We start from the raw sequence: 6,933 nt of genomic DNA on the forward strand, positions 1-6,933 counted from the left end.
TAAACTAGATCAAATACATATTAGAAGCTAAACATTCAGTTAAACTTTATATATATAGGCATAAACTTAAAACATAATATTGTCAATTCAATCAAGACTTTTATATATCTATATCTATATCTATATCTATATCTATATCTGTATCTATATCTATATCTATAAATATAAGTGAACTTTCCTACTATCTAGGTTCCAATGCAGAAATTGAAACATTATTTTCAGAATTTTTCATGAAAATTCCCATGCTTCTGTTGGAGTTCCCTCGCTTTGAAATGCCATTCGATTCACTGGTGGTATTATGAATATTGAGAAATGCTGGTGCTGAAGGAGTGGGAAGGCCGACAAAATGACTATTAAGCATAAGAACAACATGGGCCATGGTGGGTCTTTGAGTAGGAACTTCTTGAACGCATAGTAACCCTATATGTATGCACCTTAATACTTGTTGAGCTTGACATTGTTCAACTAGATCTTGATCGATCACTTGCAGGGCTCTTGGGTCCAATGGCGCCATACCACCTAAAGTGAGATGATAGCGTGTGTAGTTAAGAACATTACTTCATTTGAATAAAATGTGTATTAAATTCATATTACTCAATAAATGGGAGGATTAATACTTACATGAGTAACAAGTTCAATTGGATATTCGGATCCTCGGTGACCACTATTCTTCTGACCAGTTAGGATTTCCAAGACTAACACACCATAGCTATACACATCTGATTTAACTGAAAAAAGCCCTTGAAAGACATATTCAGGTGACATATATCCACTGCAATTAATAAGAAAAACACTTTGAGACTTTCTCTATTCTTCGAAACTTGCTATTCATTTGAAGTGTAAAATTTGGTTAGCAATGATAAATAGAATGTTTGCATACAATGTTCCGGCAATTCTTTTAGTGTTTCCTTGGGTTTCATCTGCACCAAAAAGCTTTGCAAGACCAAAATCTGAAATTTTAGGATTCATATTTGCATCTAACAAGATGTTACTTGCTTTTAAGTCCCGATGAATGATCTTCAATGGTGAATCTTCATGAAGATAAAGAAGTCCTCGGCTGATGCCCTCAATGATCTTAAACCTTCTTGTCCAATCCAATTGCTTTCTCTTTGAATTATCTGCATCATCCATATATAATATTTGGTTACAAATTTTGATGATCATGGTGTGTGCAATGAAGGACAAAACTATTCATGTAATCTTAAACCATTGTATATAGCACAATCAATCTCAGAACATATATTGGAGAATGGATTTGAATAAAACTGTATTAGATTAGCAAACTACTAGATAACCATCAATTGAGGACGTTGTCATGCAAAAACAGAGACTGAAACTATACCAAACAAAAACTTGTCAAGGCTTGTATTAGCAAGATAATTGTAAACAAGTAGTTTCTCCTCTGATTCCAAGCAACAGCCCAACAACCTCACAAGGTTTCTGTGCCGAAGTTTGGCTACCAGGAACACTTCATTTTTCAACTCATCTAGTCCTTGTCCTGAGCTTCTTGAAAGTCTTTTTACTGCTACATGCTCTCCATTCTCCAGTGTTCCCTATTTTCAATTGTCACCAAAATTATTACTCATTTTATCAAGTCGAAGAATTTATATATAACATTCCTCAAATCTTAAGATTGACCTTATAAACAGGCCCAAATCCTCCTTCTCCTAGCTTGTTTCTATCAGAGAAGTTGTCCGTAGCTATCCTAATAGCCTCCAGATCAAATAATAGAGATTCTGTACCTGTTATTTCATGCTGATCTTTGTGATCTGCTCAAAAGATATTTTTCGTAGTAAAGAATAAGCAGGTATACATGTTCAAACACCATATAATAATAGTTCAGTAGTCATACCGAATGTTTTTGCAAGTCGTTTCCGTCTTGGTCTTGTTGCTGTTGTTCTTCTACGGTAAATAAAAATGGCACAAAGAAATAATAGTGCTGCAGCAATAGAGATGACAATAAATAGAATTCTTCTCCCAGTGCTGTTTTTTCCTATGCCAACATGAAAAAAATATACAAATTTCATTGGAGGTCTCAAAGAGAAATTGTAACATGGTACGAGTAAATAGCAGATAATAAATCAAATTTCTTATTTGATTTGTCTTGCAAAAGGGGGAAAAAAGAAAAAAAAAACTGACTGGTAAGTGCTAAAGGGTTAGATAAAGTAGTGAAAAAAAGCCAGATGTTTGATTAATCATACTTGGGTGATCCAATTCTCCTGCGATCCGAACGTATAAATCATCTCCTTCATCGACCAAAGTTCTGAGATCCAACAGATCACCAGGCCAAGTTATGCATCCATAAGATCCACTGATTACCGCATACGCCATGCAGGAGCAATCATTCAAGCACAAATTCTTGCAGTCATCGAGACTCAAGTTTCCTCGTGCTGTAGCATTCTCAGTGTCTGGCACCTTCACGTTCTGCACCTTGGAAAACTGGTTCGACGAGCAATTCAAAGGCTTCTTCCTCTCGCATCCAACCTCGCTTCCCTTCTCCGTAATATTTATGAACCCGTCCAAGCACTGGCACTCGACAGCAACGTATATCTTGGTGCACACTCTGTTGCGGCCGCAGCGATTGTACTCATCGCACTCGTCCGCCGGAGTGGACGACAGATATTGCCACTCTCTCTTGCCAGCCCTATCAAGAAACCAACGCTGGAAGGTTCCATTGGCCCACAACACTGAGCGTATCAGCACCGGCGTCGGCGAAGTTTTGTAATTAGTCATAAAATAGCTCTCATTATCGTTGGACACAAACGTGATAGTTACTGAGTTGGCCACCTGGCTGCTTATCGACGTTATCGTCAACGGATGGCCGACGAACCAATATCCGTTCCATAGTCCACCGCGATGGTATTTGGCGGATCCTTTCAACGTGACCAAATCTGGTATAGGTAGAGCACGAATCCTTTGGATGTAGTCTCCCGGAGAAGGATCCGTGGAGTTTTTCCACGACACTTGCCGCCATGAAGTGTTGGTATGGTTGACAAATCCGAACTTCATGCCAGGAAGCTGCGTGTTGCTGTCATTCGATTGCTCAAAGCTCTGCCATAGAATCGATTTGCTGTCGTTCAGCACGAGGTTTCCAGAATCTAAAAGCTGCAAGCGTGCAGAATTGAGTTTAGTGGATCTCGTTTCCGTCGACCAAACGACTTTGTCTTCCTCGAATAAGATTAGATTTCCATCGGAAGTGAGATTGAAGGATGCCATGGATGTGCTGACAGGCGTGTTCCTATTGGCGATCCATACTACAGTGCCTTCTTGCGGTGTGAGATTGCAATACCAGATTCCTAAGTATCCCTTGGCTGAACTATTATCCAGATTGAAGAAGCCCAGTTGGAACAAGTCTCCTGTCGATGTCAAGGTCTGGCCATTTATAAGTGAGATGTTCTGGTACCTTGTATCTCCTATACCAAAGTCATGAATGAATGAATAAATAAATAAATTTGATTGAAGGATGCAACAACATTTATATTTTAAAATTTACTAAACAATTTTATTTCTCAAAATGCTTATCCGCCCAGCTTTGCTCGAGATATTATTGCTAACTGGCCAGTCAACGTATATTTCAAATGAGTAGCATTGTAGAGACCTCAGATTTGTATCAAATGGAAAGCTATTCCTCTAAATATGTTTACATTCATTTGTAACCTTGTATTCTTTATGGCTGTCAAGTAGTTTTATTCTATAAAGGTAAAATCTATCATCTTGCTGGCCCTCCCCCATGACTGTTACACTATTAGGAAAGAGTAAATCAAGAAATCATAGTAAATCAGGAAATCGAAGTAAACCATCATGTGAGAGGATATTTCTATGGATTTAGACAATTAACCTTTGCTCAATTTTGTAAATCTACCACGTGATGATAAGCTCGGCTATACCCTGAGGCGACTGTCAAGTAGCTTTAGCTAAAAGATTTTGATGACTATCAATTGGTTGTCAGATCATTTAACTATCCACCATGCCACCCTGCCGTGTAGGCCCCTCCTCATCACCGGATTATATATATATATATATCATGATATAATAAAAGTATCAAAGCTTATATAATTGATGTTTCATGTGGCAAAAAAGGTGATTCGCTCGCCCCCAGCATGCCCGCCTACCCATCCCTAGGCCAACACGGAGAAGGTAAATCACGGGTGGCTACTAGCCATTAGTGCAAATGGCCAAGACATGGGGGAGGTTATGCTCGGTCACACCGAGTTTCGACCCCAAGACCTCATGTGACAACACCTCATGCCTTAACCATCGCACCGTCCCGAGGGGACTATATAATTGATGTTTCATGTATGTTATGATAATGATTTAAATTTTCTTTAATTTGTTATAAATGTTAGATACAGATATCATTGATATGTTAGACACATTTTTTTAAGATAAATGTTACTTATTATTTGTTTATAATTTGACGTAGAAAAGGAAGAATAGAAGAATGTGAACAAAGCTCCCGAGGGATAACGATTTGTATTATTTTTATGTGCTTTGGATGCCTTGTTAGATTTGTTGTTTAGATTATGACTTGTTGAACTTTGATATATTTGGATATTATTACTTCTTGTTATTGTTTGGATGTGAATGAATATGATGTGTTGAAGTTTGAATGACTTCTTTGAATGTTGGATATGGATATGTTAAAAATATTTAATTGGATATGTATGACTTGTTGAACTTTGATATGTTTGGATATTATTACTCCTTGTTATTGTTTGGATCTGTATGAATATGATGTTGAGTTTTGGATGACTTCTTTCAATGTTGGATATGAATGTGTTGAAAATGTTTAATTTGATGAGTTGATTATGATGTTGTATGGATAATATGTAAATAGGATGAAAGAAAAACAAGAGGAAATGTTGGGTTTTTTTTTTTTTAAGTTTTGGGATAAAATTTGTGACGAAAATATTGTCGTCGTAAAAATATCATAAATTTAGATTTGGGATGATTTTTTTTGCAAATCTTTGAAATATTTTTTTTGGGAGGAATCCAGATTCGTCCCAAATTTGGGACGAATCTAAATTCTTCCCAAATTTGGGACGAATTGTTAGAGATTTGGGACAAAATATGTTTTCGTTGCAAATCTGTGAAGATAATTTTTTAGCCGAGCTTCCTCGCACATTTTTGTTGACTAAAATTTAGATTTGAATTCAAATTCGTCGCAGATTTGCAACGAATCTAGAATTTTGTCGCAAATCTATGATGAAAAATGGACTTTTTGCCCGCATATATTTGCAATTATGCAATGTTTTTTGAGATGAAAAAAAATTATCAATATGCAACGAAAATATATGTTTATCACATATTTAAGATTATGAAATTTACAATGAATTATTTTTCATTGCATATTTGCAACGAAATATGTGACAAAAAGTAAAATTTATCGTAAAATTTTGTGACGAATTTTCATATTTGCATCGCAAAAGTTTGCAATGACAGTTTAGTAACAAATTTTTTTTTGTCGCAAAATTTTTTGCAACGAATTTTTTTTAAAAAAACTGTCCTAGAAATCCTATTTTTTTAAGTGAATAAAAAAGATATATTATCATCATCATTAAAAGAGTGTATTAAAACAACACAACCAATAATCTTTTGCCAAAAATCTTAATTTATATCTTTTAACTTGAGCTATTTTTGACCAAAATAGTTTTACCTTAAAATTATTGAGAGCTATCTTAAAATTGTTTTGGCAATCAAAATTTCATCTTTGAATTTTTTTGACTCAGCTTCTATCTAAATTGTTTCAAACAAACTTGCTAGAAGTCTCATATTCATGCCCAATGTGAAATATCACAATTTCAATATTCTCTTAATTTTATCCATGCTATTTTTTCTTAATTTTTTTATCCTATACAATTGTTAAACACTATTAGATAAAAGATTTTCACAACTATTAATTGATTCTAATCTATTGAAACTATTTTTAGGCAACTGGCTAATTAACTGCGGATTTGAGTGATAACAAGTCAAACGAAGCAGCTGGTTGAGCAAAAAAGCATTTTTTGGATGTATTTTTTAAATCTTTAATAAAATTAAATGCATAAATTATCGAAAAAAATAAATTAATCAATCCTATGATGCTATAATTTATTTCTGGACTAAGACTTCTTTTTTAAACGTACCAGAAAATATAATGAGGATTGGACAAGAACGAAGAGCGTCACTAGTATTATTTCCAGGAATAGAGAAAGAAAGAGCTGCATCTGTCTAGTGGAAGCTTAAGCTCTCAATAATTTGTGCTGCTTGCACCTGCACTCTAATCTGCTGCTGTATTGCCTTTTAAAAGTCTAAAGTTGTTGATGGCAGAGTAGGAAGTCTAATCGACGTTCTTGTCTGAATTAGAAAGATTCAAAGAATTGTGTGTATGTAATTAATTTGGAGACGGCAGCATGACTGACTTCAAGTCCACAGTTTTGGCAATATCGGATTAGAATATGGAGTCACTGTGATTGATTTCATTCATTAATAGTATATGATCTGTGATATTAAAAAATGTGCAAAGAAAAGTAGCTCTTATGTTCTAAAAATATCTAAATAAGCTACGTTATACTTTTATTTATTTTTATATAACTAAGGTTCATTATTTACATATAATCCAGTATAAGAATAATAGGTGCTGCTGCTGCTAGCGTTTCTAGGAACTTTCCTAAAAGACTTCATCTCCGGCATCTTTTTTTCCTCGCTTGCTCCTGCATTCTTATCTACAGCTACCTTTTTTTAATAGAACTTGAGCAACTTTGTGAAACAAATGCAGAAGTAGATTGTGTTGGATTCACATGCGATTTGAGATGTGCGAATTTATGCCAAGTGTTAATTTGGATTTTGACTATGGACTAGTAGAATTTTATTGATAGACTTCGCCGAGATAACTTAGATGATTATTAATTATGAAATAATATATGATAATTAACTTCAATTATAAAACCAACA

General features: G+C 34.9%; 1 pseudogene; it reads right to left on the bottom strand.

Annotated features, from left to right (window-relative positions):
- Window positions 1–6,314, bottom strand: LOC121975547 (annotated as a pseudogene).
- Between the last annotated feature and the right edge of the window lie 619 nt (window positions 6,315–6,933).

Source organism: Zingiber officinale, chromosome 4B (genome assembly GCF_018446385.1).
Source record: "Zingiber officinale cultivar Zhangliang chromosome 4B, Zo_v1.1, whole genome shotgun sequence".
Taxonomy (NCBI): Eukaryota; Viridiplantae; Streptophyta; class Magnoliopsida; order Zingiberales; family Zingiberaceae; genus Zingiber; species Zingiber officinale.